Genomic DNA, 12,010 nt, shown 5'->3' with positions numbered 1-12,010 from the left:
GTATTATTAAAAAAACTCATAAATTATTTAAAAAAACACACATTAATTAAAAAAACACATTAATATCTAAAAAAAAATTAAAGTACTAAAAAAAACATTATTCTTATTCTTCGGCTTGGTCTTCTTCGATCAACCTCTTCCGGATACGTTCCTTTTGTTTTTCCATCAGCATTTGGTCAACCGGATTTAGGTTACTGAAGTCTCTTGTAAGGAATTCCAAATCTCTCATTCTTTTTTTTTCCTTTTTGTCATTAGAGACCACCTCCATGGTTTTGTTGAATTTATTGAGGGATTCAACAAGATCGTTGATGTTTACGGCTTCCCCCTCAGCCGGTTTTTTGCCCCTGGCGTCCCTTCCCAATGGCCGCCTTCTCGGCGGTGAAGACGTTTCCTCCCCCGCAACGTTTAGGTCGAATCCGACCCGGCGGAAGTGCTGTACGCTCCAGACGAACTAGTTTTAGTCCGTTTCGGCCCTACTTCCGCATCAACGTCCGGCGCCACCAGCTCAACCCACTTAGAACACCTTCTCAACCTCTCCCACACCTTTACATCGTCCCACGTCTTCACCGTCCCATACCTCCGCAGGCACTCCTGCCTCCACTCTTCGACAGTGAAATTATAAACCGCCAAATCGTCACTGCCACTTGGTCTCATACGACCGGCGTTCCTGTTGAACAGATTAGTAAACAAGCCGACAAATTTTCTGATTTCGGTCCACCGACCCGAAATCATATCGGCGTTCCGCTCTGTACTCCCAACGAGCGAATAGAACGTCTCCCTAACCTTTGTCCAAAAGACCTTGCTCTTTTGGTAGTCCGCTGCAAAATGCATAAATAAATTTGTAAGTCATTTAACTTTTTTATTAAAAATCATTTTTAAAAACGTTAAAACAATTACCGCAACGCCGATCCTCAGAAGTGACTATCCAAGCCCGACACAGGGCTTCCTTCTCATCCGATGACCACGGAGTGATTTTCCGTTTCGTCCTTCCGGTCGAAGCCGAACCCGACCCGTCCGTTGCAATTTGTTTTTTCCGGTGGACGCGTCTTCTTTGTCCCGCAGCTTCACCTTCTGGTTCTTGTGTCTCCGGAACTACAAAGTTAGGAGACGGTTGTATGTTGGATGGTTGAAAGCCGGATGGTTGTTGCGGCCCCGAATAAAACATCGCTTGGTCCGGTGCCGACCATAAATCCTCGTAACTGTAATCTGAATCTAGGTTTGGGTACCAATTTCCAGCCATGTTTTTAAAAAAAGGTTTGGAAGATGGGGTGATTTTGGGTTTTGGGTGTGGTATGTGATATTGGTATGTGATATTGGTGTTGGTTTGGGTTTGATATAGGTTGAATAGAGAGAAAAAATCGGGTTTGATTTTGGTTTGATATTGGTTGCAATGTATGGTATTATATAGAGTAAAAAAAATTTTTTTTTTAATAAAAAACGAGCCCAACGGCTCTTTTCACGCATTCCCAGACCTCTTTCACGCTCCCCCAGCCGCTACCCCACCCGCGCCTGCCTCTTTTTCCGCGCTCGCGCCCCTTTCGCGCCCCTCTCGCGCCTCGGTGGTGTGGTCCTCGCGCCCCGGGGCGCGAGCGTCTCGCCTCTTGCGCCCTTTCTCGCGCTCCGCACCCCTCAGCCTAAGAGGCGCCCTTTTATCTCAATATTAATTTAAACAGAAACCACCTAACCTTATCTCATTAATCCGGGGCGCGAGCGTCTCGCCTCTTGCGCCCTTTCTCGCGCTCCGCACCCCTCAGCCTAAGAGGCGCCCTTTTATCTCAATATTAATTTAAACAGAAACCACCTAACCTTATCTCATTAATCCTCATCCTTTTATCCCACCCACTCCCAAACCAAAATATCCCCTGGGAACATTGAATGAGTATTCATTATCTCAGAGCGTTGAATGAGTTTTCATTTAATTCGTAATCATGGAACCCTCGTATGTTTTGTCAACATCAAACGATCCGCCGCTGGACATCGCTGAACAATTTCCAGGTTATTGTCTTCTTTTATTATTTCATTCTTGTACATACCAAATTTCAATCTTCAATCGCTGAACAATTTATTATTTTTTTTCAGGCGAAGATCATGTGGTTGTTTCGTCTCCTTTACATGTGAATCCAGTTTTTCAAGTTAATTGCAACTCTCCTGTTCTTTCTAGGTCACATGAATCTGGAGATTTGTTTATGTTTGTTGTTCTGTATTTTTTTATCTTAGTTGTTTGATGTCGCACTAATAATTTGTTATAATTAGTTTTTTGTAATTTTTTTTCCGTCTTTTTAACCACTTAGTGACAATTTACATTTTTGTTAGTGTTTTTTTACCTTTTCAGTGACAGTTTATAATTTATACCTTTTAGTGACAGGGGTAGTGACAGTTTATAAATTTTTACCTTTTGTTTTTTACATTTTAGTGAGAGTTTATAATTTTTTACCTTTTAGTGACAATTTTTAAATTTTACCTTTTAGTGACAATTTATAATTTTTACCTTTTGTTTTTTACATTTATTTTTTTTTTTGGTATTTTTGTCATTTTGCACACAACTTATGGATGGATTTAGCATCATCATTATGTATAGCTAATTTTGTCCTTTTTTGACCCTTTTTTCAAGATACCAATGAGTCTAAGGGAGACAATTTCTTTCATACTCCAAACGGAACCATATTTTGGTGTCCTGATGTTAGTGCCCACCTAAAACCGGCGATTGGTGCTATTTTCAATAGTTGGGAAGAAGTTGTCCGGTTTTACAAAAATTATGCCTTTAAGGCTGGTTTCTCAATTCGAAAAGGACAGACCAAGAGATGGAAGGATGTTGTTACACATAAGTATTTGAGGTGTAATAAGGCTGGCAAACCACAGGGTAAACGTAAATTTGACACGTTATGCGAGAGCTCCTTGAAAATGAGGCAGTGTACATTTTCCGTTACCGATTGTCCAACAAGCATTACGTTACAAGTATGCGAAGAAACGTCCGTGTACAATGTCATAAAGTTCTGTGAAGATCACAATCATCCTTTAGTTGAAGAGTACGACGGAGATTTAACCAAGATATCTCGAAAGCTCACGTTCTCAACACAATAGTTTATTCACCAAATGAGCTTAAACAAAATTGGTCCTACTGCTCATCGTTTGCAAGTTTCAATGAAAGGCGGTCACCATAATGTTAACGGAACTGCTACAGATTTCAAGAACCGGTATAACTCTATGAGGATACATATTGGTGACCGAGACTCGCAATTAGTTCTGGACTGCTTGAAGGATCATTCTGAAAGTTTACCAGATTTTCATTTTGACTTCGTTGTTGAAAAAGGGAAATTGAAATCGGTGTTTTGGGTCGATGAAATATCAAAGATAAGTTATCAAGCTTTTGGGGATGTAATTGCTTTTGATGCTACTTATAAAACCAACAAGTATTTTGTTAACCGTTTTCATTTTGTTTAGTTAACATTTTATTAACTGTTTACAATTTTGTGTAACTATTTCATATTTTGCGCAACTGTTACATTTACTTGTTTGCATTTCCAGGTACAAAATGATTTTTGTACCCTTTACCGGTGTTGACAACAACAAGAGATGTGTCACATTCGGTGCCGGGTTGTTAAGTAATGAAACTATAGAATCATATAAATGGGTGCTTGAAGCATTTATTAAAGTTAATGGGAAACAACCGCCACTTGTATTAAGTGATCAAGATCCAGCTATGAAGCAAGAAATTTCCCAAGTCATGACTCAATTTTGCCATAAGCTTTGCATGTGGCACATTATGAAGAAATTACCTTCCAAGGTAACATAATGTGAATTAGTTTTAGGTTAGCCATAGGGTTTTTGCATGCATCAATCGCGCTCCTCCGCAATGTTATAATGTTGTTGTTGCTTTTTTCTTTTAAATGTGAATCAGATTTCTGGCGATCTTTTAGATAATACAAACATCCGGGCTAGGATTCATCGGTTGGTTTGGAATGTGTTTATCAAGCCTTCATCTAGATGGGAAGAGCTGATGGAAGATTTTGGTTTACAAGAGCATGGCTGGCTAAAAGAGATGTATGCAATTAGGGATCAATGGGTGCCGGCTTATTTTAGAGACATTCCCATGTGTTGTTTAATGAAGACCACATCAAGGTGCAAAAGCTCTAATGCCTCCTTCAAAGTTAACTCCTCCAGTGCGAACACACTTGTTCAGTTCATGTTGTGTTTTGAAACAAGAATGGATAGTCAACGCTACATGCAAAGATTGTGCGGATACAAGACATTCGAAGTATCTTTTAAAGATGAAACTTGGTTGCCCATAGAGAAACATTCCTTTGATTTATACTCACACAACATATTCCAGGAAGTTCGTAAGGAAATATTCAAAGGGAAGTTTTTTTGTTATGTATCCGGCATGGAGGAAGTCGATGGCATACATGTGTATTCTGTTACCCAACTTGACAAAAACTGGGATGTCACTGTAACACCCCGGCTAAAGCGGAAACGCCTGAGTGTGACGTACAGATTTCTCAAACACACGTGACACTATTAGGTGACCATAATAACATTATTTCATTTAAATCTTCATGTAACACAAGTTTATCAAATAATACAAGTTGTAACAAATAAATAAACAAATGATAAGTTGTTCTTTGAATATCCTATAGGCATGCTATGTGTCTTCTAACTTTCATCCTCGTATCTTTACACCTGTAACATATGTATAAAATAAAGTCAGCTATAAACATAGCTGGTGAGAATCCCACAGTTTGATATAATACGTAAAAATCATACAATTCCATGAAACTTGTGAAATGAGCACATAAGGGTTCTTTACACTCGATGCAATGGACCTGAGCGTAAAGAACAAACGAAGGTCCTTTCTAGTTGGGGCTACCAACGTACTCGGATATGAGGTCCCTTTTCCACTCGATACAAATGGACTTGAGTGCAAAGGGGTGCATATGATCATACATAATGAGGCAACCACTTGAAATCCACGTATATAACAAATAAGCAAGTAAGCACACAAGTCCATGATATGAATTGTAGTTTGTAAGCAATATCGTAAACACTTGAAGTTTTGTAAGATACATATGCTACCCCAAAATATGAAAACGTTTAAAAAGGGGTTGTGAGAAACTCACCTCGAAATTGAAGATCAACTTGAAATAAAAAGCGAAAGCGCATTTAACGAAACCGAAGCAACCGAAAGTACGTTAAAGAATCCGAAACGATTGAACTCCTCAAACTATAAATAAAATAGATACAAATATTTAAGGACAAACTAACGGGATTAAAAGGTTATATATATTTGGCTTTTAGGTGTTAAACATCATTTTAATATATTTTATTAGCATTTTATGGCTTCTTATATTATAATATTATATTTAAAGTTTTAAAGGAATTTTAATGATCTAAGATTATTTTAATATTATAACTAAGTTATTGAATTAAAGGGTAACTAGTTTTGTTTAAGTTAACGATTTTGAGATTAACTAGCAAACGAATTATGGTTAACGAATGATAAGCAAATGATTTTAAAGTTGACGGGTTACGTTTGACGAAATATAAGTTTAACGAATTTCAACAAATAAATTAAGGTTTAACATCTTAAAGTTAGCGAACGAACAAATTAAAGTTGACAAGTTAAAGCTAACGCGTCGTGACGGAAATATAAACAAATTTTAACGATTTAACGAGTGAAAGCTAGGTTTTTGATGCAAAATAAAAAGTTATAATCCATAAAAATTTATTTAGTTTAAAAAATTACAATTTTATTTGATTATTATGATTTCTAAATAATTTATTTTTATTTAAATAGAAGAGGTTTAATGAAAAATAAAATAACAAAAAGAAATGCAATGACCCGGGTTCGAACCCGGGTCCTCTGGGTTACAAGAAGCTGAGTTAACCATTGGACTAGCAAGAATTAGTTGTTGACATTCCAGAACTAAAAACTATATATGTTCAAGTACAGGTTCATCATCATCATCATAAAAAAAAAACCCTAAATCTTAATCTGTAAATCTGTTCATAGTTCGATAAAATTAAGTTGGGGGTTTTGTTTAACATCTATCAACTATCAAAAACCAAATAGTTATTACCTGGTTCGGTTATGGATTCAAAAACCAAATAATATACATACATATATATATATATATATATATAGGGGAGGGATATTTTGAGAACCATGTTGATTTTTAAGAACTTAAGAACTCAATTCTTGGCCACACATTCAATTAAATAGATTGGAATATGTGGTTGAGATTAAATCTGACCAAAAAGTCAAAGTAGGAGAGAGTATAAAGATGTAAGTGATTCGGTGCGTAAAAAGTCGACTCGGTGCGTAAAAAATTATGTAATTTTTTTACGCATATGTAACCTACATATATTACGCATGTGTAAAAAAAATTCAAAAAAAAAAATCGCTACGTTGAGTTCTTTCGAGTTCTTAAAACTCAAAGGGGTTCTCATTTGAAATCTCCCCTATATATATATATATAAAACCAAAAACCGAAAATTCGAAATGGATCGGGTTTTCGGGTTTGAAAAGTAACGAATGTTACAGTCACCAACATTTTCACGGTAAACTCATAACAAATATCTAATGCATGTTAACATTTTTTTGGGGTTCATGTAACCTATAATTAACTATATTTTTTAATTTAAAACCACATATGTTTTTACATGTTATATTTTTTTATGTGACTAAAAACCAGTGGTAATATATATATTAACAGTGTTATGGTTTTTTTGTAACTTTATAATAAACGTTTTTTCAATGGCTACCATGTACTTTAACATTTTTTGGGTTTATGTAACCTATAATTAAATATACGTTAATGTAGATTTTTTGGGTTTTTTTGTAACTTTATAATAAACGTTTTTTTCAATGGCTAACATGTACTTTAACATTTTTTGGGTTTATGTAACCTATAATTAACATTTTTTGGGTTTATGTAACCTATAATTAACTTTAATATATGTTATATTTTTTTACATTTTATGTTTTTGCATCTGAAAAAACCCATGGCCCAAAAAACCATTGCTGATATATATTAACAGCTTTTTGGCGTTTGTGTAACATTATAATAAGCATTCTATATCAACATATGTATGTTATTTGTAGACGTTATAGTAAACATTCCATGTCTATAATTCAATGCCAACCAAATACTTACCCATGCCGTCTTTTTGCACCCCCGTAGGTTGAATATGATAGTAAAGATCATTCATCTTCCTGTTCATGTAAGAACTTCACCCGAATTGGATACCTATGCCGACACATTTTTTGTGTTTACCGAGTTAAAAAAGTAGACAACATCCTTCTCAATACATTAGTAAAAGGTGGACTAGGGATGTTCTCCCCAAACGTGTATGGCAAGCTCGGTACCAGAATCGGGTTGACAACACCGGCTGTTCCGTGTTGATGCATTAAGGAGTGACCCTGTTGGTTTGGCTTCACTGGCACGCGAGATCAGAGCTTTGAAGTTCCGCACATTTATAGGTCAAGCAGACATGACAAATGCTTCTCAAAATAAGGCAGCGGTGATTGAAGAGTTGATTGAGCAACCGTTAGCTATTGATTTGGAGATGGCAGTCGGCAATCGGGATGTAATTAGAAACAAAGGTACCGTTCATGTTCGTCGTATTGTGGGAGAGGCTGAAAAACAAGTTGAAAGGTCTCAAAAACCTCTAAGGTTATGCAATAATTGTAAGCAATATGTCAATGATCATGACTCAAGAAATTGCGAGAAAATCAAGTTGAAGAAACTTGCGGCCGAAAAAAAACGACAGGAGGAGGAAAAAATAAGGATGGAGGTAGGGAATATGTGTCAAGGAAATGGTAACAGCTAAAAACCATTTTGCTAAGTGATTTTACTTTTTGATATCATGTAAGCTTTGATTCAGAAAAGTTGATCGCTTTTTGTAATAGTAACGGGATCAACTAAATGCATCAACGTGTTTTAAGCCGTTGTTTTTTTTTTTTTGTAATATTTATGTAACTGTAGTTGACCGTCACACTTTTTTGTAACATTTATGTGACCACACAAGGATCAACTAAATGCATCAACTAATATTATGTAGGGTTATGTAACTCTAGTTTATATGAATCAAATTTGGGTTTTGTTTATAATTTTATTAATCTGTTAATAAACATTTTTCCACTTGCTAATTCATGGTTGACGTACATTTAAAAAGTAATTTTTTAAAAAAAAAATGATGTACATTTTTTAAAAAGAGATATGTAGCAGTGTTACATTGAAGACAAGAGAACGGATTGCAACTCTAACATCTTATCATTACAACATTTTCACAAAATTTAAAGACACTAGACGTTACAATAAAGCTAAAACAACAAACCTACCAACTTAAATTACCAAATTAAATATAAGAAGACACCCATGAAGCATGATAATAATAAGAAGCACGCTTACCCTATCGGTAAAGTGCGCAACAGTAACATGAAAAACGACTACCCATTAGACGGAGTGTCGGGTGCCGCCCAAGTAACATTACTAGAATCACAGGCCACAGATGTTTTCAGGAACAAACAATCTGCAATTTCAAGTCACCAATGTTCCAGCGGTTGTATCTTACCACAATCAGCGCAAAAACCTGAGGCCAGCAGGTGGATGTTTGTCGGGTGTAACATGCTTGCTCCAATCATAGTTCAGAACCCACTCATCATCAAACGGATCATCTTCACCCCTCGACGGCTCGTGCACCTCATTTTTAACCATCTCGGAAAATGCCACATCACGCACTGGATTACTGACCTCACCTGGTTCGGTCTTGGGAACTATTACATCACCAGATTTTGCTTGTACAACAACGATCTCGGTATTCTTTTGGCCCACAGATTCACTTTTAACGTTAGTAGCGGCAGCTTCAGCTAACCAATGAGCCGTGGTTTCGTAAAGCCTTCTTGTCGCTTCGTTTGGGAACTCTGAGTCCCCCCCCCCCCCCCCCGCTAGACGAACACAGCCCTTTTTCTTTGTATTTTGTGGTCCATGAACTTGCGTTTACCCCTAAACATTTTTTCATGACAACAACTAATGTGAAAGAACCCCTTTTTTTGTGCCAGATTGATTTTTTTGTGTTGCAAGGCACCTACTTTATATCAACAAATGTCTATCTCCTAAATTTAATTTTGGTAGGTGAGAATAAAGCATTTGGTAAGTAGGTTAGTGTAAACATGGTAATTTCTCATAGAAACAACTACAAAATCTGGTAGGTGACAATAAAGCATTTGTTAGTAACTACACTGCCACAATAAAAGACACAAACAAGTATAAAATCTAGTTTCATAGAAATCTAAGTTTTTTGATTGCACTAAACTAGTTCTAGTTACATTTAAAAATTAATTTTTGTCACACCAGGTTAATCATGTGTAAACAAAATCATGTAAACAAATTATGTTTGTTTTCTGTTTTTTAGAAATACAGTTTGTAAAAAGACTTTTTAAATTTGGGAAAACAAACATAAAGAAACCATGTCTTCAAAAAAACATGTTATCAATAACACATTTTATACACCCGTTTTAAAATGATAGACTCTACTAGAACTACACCATTTTATCCATCTAACGGCAACCTGGGGTACCTTTTGTAAAAAACTGATAAGGCTTAATAAACAATGATAAAGCTGAAGTAGGCCAACTGAAGTAATTACAAAACTTTTATGCCTTAAAATTTTTGTGTGACCAACATGGCTTTTACGTAGCTGTTAGTTTAATTATTAAAAGTACACTTAGCAAAGTAGAGGTCACATGGCTTTCACCAGCCACACATAACATTTTTAAAAATGTTAGAAAAAATTGTTTTTTAACCTTCTACTTTTTAATCTACACCTTACAACTCAACAACCCATCAACCCCTACATCACATATATAATATAATAGTTTTCTCAACCTACTATATTCTCATAACACTCCTATTTCTCACCAAAACGAGTATCTATTTTTTTACCCAAAAATCATGGTGTTGTGCAAATGTGGCAGGGTTGCTGTCACCCGCACTTCGTGGACTGATCAAAACCCGGGCCGTAGATTCTACTCCTGCCCCATAACGGTAAAGCACTATTTCTGTAACCTTTTTAACAGACTCCTTGCAGTGGTAATGGAAGTTTTAAATCCAAAACGTTTTTTTTTCTTTTGTAGAACTCCTCATGCGCGTTTATCGAATGGATCGATCAACCTATGTGTTCGTGGTCCATGGAGATAATCCCGGGTTTGTTGAGGTCAAAAAACCAATTGGAGAGTTATAACAAGAGGTTAAGGGCCGAAATCAAGAAGAAGAACAATCTTATTTTCACCCTTTTGCTAGCTATGTTTATGTTTCTACTAGCTATGTTTCTACTATTTACTTAGGCTGAGGGGTGTGGGGCGCTAACCTGGGCGCGAGAGCCCCTCCGCTCGCGCCCCCAGGCGCTAACCCCACACCACCGGGGCGCGAGCGCGAGCCCCCAGGCAGGCGTGAGTGTGGTCGCGGGAGAAGAGAGAGAAAAAGCTGGTGTGGATGCCCAAAAGAGCCGTTGAGCTCAGAATTAATAAAAAAAAAAACCTTAAAAACCTTAAAAAAAAATCCGCTGGAGCCCCTGCTGGAGCCCCTCCACACCAGGGCCAGGGGCTCCAACGGGGGCTCCAACACCCCTCTTATCCAGTTTCTCTCTCTGCCACACGTCATAATATTATCGGCTGGAGCCCCCACTGGAGCCCCCATTAGAGCCCCCCACACCCCTTAGCCTTATTAGGCATCATTTGAAGACAAAAACACTATGTAATGGTAACTTATGGGGAATGGTAACTTTAAGTTTTAACCCTACTCTACTCTACCTTTTTTAACCTTAATTAATGATGATAAAGATGAAATTCAAAGTTTTTCATATTCAACTTTTTTGAATTTAATTGTTAAAAAGTACATCATTGAGCACAATAGAGGGGGTGTCACATCTGGGCTTTTTTCCACCAGCCAAACATCACATGTTAATTGCTTTTTTCCTAAGGATAGATCACCTTTTCCATCAGACAACAGTCTAGATTTCTGACACAAAACCTCCCATCATCCATTATCTAACTTAATTATTAAATAACAAGATAAACAGGATTTAGCAACAAACTTACATTAGATTCTCCTACGTGGACAAACTACATCATAACTACACAAACACTTACATTAAAACACCCAAAAAACACAAAAACTAAAATTCACTGTTTTTTAAACTTAAAAACTTACATTAAACTAAAAAGCTTACATTAAAAAAAAAAACTAAAACACTTACATTAGATTCTCCTACGTGGACAAACTACATCACAAGTACATGAACACTTACATTAAAACACCACAAACAATAACCACTGTTTTATCACACAAAAACACATGTCCATTAGATCGTAGCATCAACCAACACAAACAAAGTCTATCACCAACCACACCAACTTAAGCAAGCGCTTCCACTTTCACTCCCCCTCTTAGCATGTTTGCTTCTGACAACAACTTTGTTGCAATCTTCTTTCTCAGTCTACTTAGCTGCCCCTTTTTCTTCATTCCATTCTTGTCAAAACCACATTCAAACGCCTCATACATACCCATGAACACTTCCTGGTGTCTCATAGCAAACACCGCCGAGTTCAACAAATTTCGTGTTGTTGCCCAAGGGACGGGAATTTTTTAGAATGTTCAACCCTTCAATTTCTTTCGCCTTCCCATGACCACAACTATACAAGTATTCAACAAACAAATGTTCTGTAACAAAAACAAATCAAAAACTCAATTTAAAGTACACAACAGTTTGCTATACAAAATATTTTGTTAACTACTCAGTTTTGATATAACTAATGATCATTTATAAAAGCTTTCCAGCTTGTACGGTGCGTCTTTGCCCGCATACGTTGTATGATCCCTCATCCTTGCCAGCGGCCACATATCCGCGAGGTATTGAATGTGTTGAGGGCCGGAGTCTTTAACTCAAAAACCACCACGTAGTGCATTTCTTGTTCGAACAGCGTGAAGAAAACCATATCAAAATCGTTGATCCC

The 12,010-nt window shown here is 36.8% G+C and overlaps 1 pseudogene; it reads left to right on the top strand.

Moving 5' to 3' along the window:
• The first annotated feature begins 1,928 nt into the window (after positions 1 to 1,928).
• On the top strand, positions 1,929 to 7,827 carry LOC143588476 (protein FAR1-RELATED SEQUENCE 5-like; annotated as a pseudogene).
• The last annotated feature ends 4,183 nt before the right edge of the window (positions 7,828 to 12,010 follow it).

This window comes from Bidens hawaiensis, unplaced genomic scaffold (assembly GCF_021521415.1).
Source record: "Bidens hawaiensis isolate Kalapana, Puna unplaced genomic scaffold, B.hawaiensis_p1.1 tig00036404_1, whole genome shotgun sequence".
Lineage (NCBI taxonomy): Eukaryota > Viridiplantae > Streptophyta > Magnoliopsida > Asterales > Asteraceae > Bidens > Bidens hawaiensis.
Note: the sequence above shows the minus strand (reverse complement) of the source record. Positions and strands in the feature narration are given on the sequence as shown.